The sequence below is a fragment of the Aplysia californica genome, unplaced genomic scaffold, assembly GCF_000002075.1.
Source record: "Aplysia californica isolate F4 #8 unplaced genomic scaffold, AplCal3.0 scaffold00130, whole genome shotgun sequence".
In the NCBI taxonomy this organism is placed as follows: Eukaryota; Metazoa; Mollusca; class Gastropoda; order Aplysiida; family Aplysiidae; genus Aplysia; species Aplysia californica.
In genome coordinates this window covers 1367200-1370070 of record NW_004797400.1, presented here as the reverse complement: position 1 = coordinate 1370070, position 2871 = coordinate 1367200, and positions in this window count along the sequence as shown.

Genomic DNA, 2871 nt, shown 5'->3' with positions numbered 1-2871 from the left:
TCTCTTTCTCTCTTTCTCTCTTTTTCTTTCGCTCTTTCGTTGTCTCTCTCTTTCTCTCTTTCTCTCTTTCCTTTACTCTTTCCCCCTCTCTCCCTCCCTCCCTCCCCCCCCTCTCTCTCTCTCTCTCTCTCTCTCTCTCTCTTTCTCTCTCTTTCTCTCCCTGTCTCTTCCCCTTAACACCTCTGTGAAGTTGTATAATGTCATGCGAGTGGCTGGGGTATTTTTCATAAATTTTTATATCATATTCATTTACTGTTTACATACATATTTCTTTTTACATCAGTTGACACCATGGTTCACTGTGGGTAGAAAGATCCTAGTCCGTGTCTAAACATTGCTTTTTTCAAGTTTGATTGATTTACAGTTTTTCCATTAGTCTCCGAAAATTTGATAATGGGCTATCGGAAAATGGTGCCTATATTTAGAAGGGTGCAAAAAAGGGTGCATGGGTCCACTTGTTGGCATTTTGAGAAAAAAAGCAAAATTTCGTTTTAAAAAATATTGCTAATTTTTCAAGCATAAAAGTAGGAGACTGGCTAGGTTTTAGCAGGGCCCTTGGATCGGACAGAAGAGGCGCCTGAACACTTTTGAATCCACATCACAACTCAAATAGCCCAAAAGAAATGACATGCTATCTTTCTTCTATTGTACTTGTCTTAAAGTTTCTTTACCAGGAATAACCCTTGAGAAAGGGACATGAAATAATATAATATTATACCTGAAACATAACTAAAATTCTTGCGGTCTAATCAAAACTACGTACTCTTAGTTTTCAAAGCATTAGTGAAACAAAGCAGCCCTTCATCAGTATAGCTCAAGTACAGGGTGATCCAAAAATTCCTGTACAACTTTTTTTTACAAGTATCTCGCACAAAATTTGTACTACAGTATTATAATTTGGATTAGGTATAATTCGCTATGAAGAAGCTTATTTTTGAAAACGGACATGGCTTAAATAAAAAACACCTATAAGTGCAAAATGCACCGGTTTAAAAGATCTTGTAATAAGGAATGTCGTGAAATGATTGGCATTTTTTTCCTTTCCTGTTATTTAAAAAATCTAATCTTTACATCCCTGAAACCTATAAACAATATTTATTTTTTCCAATAGAGTTTTTTTTTTAATGTTTTTATTTTCGTGAATACCAGGAACCAATGGTCTATATGTCCTCCTTTGAACTCTACACATTTTAATTCGTCTTGCGTAATGTTCAATGATGTCCAATCACATAATCCACTCAACCATGAGTACTCCTTGCCACATACACAGTACGCCTTACAGTATGGAGCTGTTTGTAGAGACAATAGGAGGGGGGAGGGTGAGATTGCCCAAATAAACATCGTTTGGGAAGTTGATATAACCTGAAAGGTGAATGGGCTTTGCCAAGGAACAAAATATCATAGAGGAAATCTTCATGCTTTTCAAAACGATCGAGGAATCATGAATACATTGCTATCCTCTGATAGCGTCGCTAACCGGAAAATGGTATTGGCGTAGATGAAGATCTGCCTTGAGGATGCGGACCCTTGAGAGGAACAAAAGTCATTGCTGCAGACATCGTCTACGGACAGACGTCTCATTGGGCTCATCCACTGAATTCTGCCCCCTGGTGACGTTTAAAGGGGTGCGAACGGTGTGTGTTTGACCTGAAGTGGTCGTTTTGTCTGGGAGTTTTTAGTTCTGATTCTTTACAGCTACTAACTAATGGCCCATTTCCACCCTTGGCATCAGAGAAAGCCTTCAGGGCACTTTAACTTTAACATTGGTTCCGTACCTTGTGCGAAATTTACGAAATGAGTTGGTGGTGGGGAAAAATTCGATCAAAAAGATCTCTGCTCTTTACTAATCTTAACCATGATCGCAGCAGGCATAGGAAACTTGAGAAAATCTATCTGCAAACGCCTGTTGGCCTTTTAGACTACTGTAGTATGCAATATGGCTCAACGTCGGAGTTTTTAGTGGTAGGCCTAATGCGAACTAGAGCGTCATGCAACAAAAATAGGGACATTGCTGAAAAGTTATTGTCTTTTTACGCGCTGTGTAAAGCAAAACTAGTGTGAGGATTTATTTAAAATGAATATCAAACAAATTTCTTTTGTCTTCCAAATGTTGCGTTCAAATGTGAAGCTCAAAACTCCAGTGTGAAGGGAACTATTTTTTAAAAAATGTGTACAGTTTTTGAGGGTTTTTGGGGGTTTTTTATGGATTACCCTGTAGATCGAATGATGAACAGGTTTAGTACCACTACAATATTTTATTTATCCCTAGATTCTAAGAGCTGTTTCAGGCTTCTTTTTTCCATATGAACAAAAAACCTCCAGTAGCTGTACTCTTTCAGAATTGCAAAGGGAAAGTATTTTTTTCCTCCTAATACAGCCGAACAATATTATTTGTGTTTGTGCCATTTTGTAACGCAGGGTGTAAAAAGAAAGTTTGGAGAAAAACCCAGTTTCTAGCACATTTTTATCCTTTGGTGAAGTACGCAATGTACATGTTCCTCAAAAAACGAATATAAATATCTAGACACGAACTATTATAAAGAATGTTTAAATTTGTTATTAAGAAATGTTTAAATATGTGTTTTCTGATCGAACTAAATTTTTGACCCGGTACGACTTTTCTTGCCTTTTCATTTCATCCCGTTGCTCAAAAATAGCTTTGCCGATAACTGAAACCTTTCTCCACACACACACACACACACACACACACACACACACACACACACACACACACAAACACACGCGCCATTTATCCAATCAAGTGTTCACACCTAGTTCTTTCGTGACATCGCCAAATTCTCTGTGTTACTTTACTTTGTAGCATTGATTTTGTTGACTTGGGCATGTGCCATGGATTGACGTTGGCAAGAT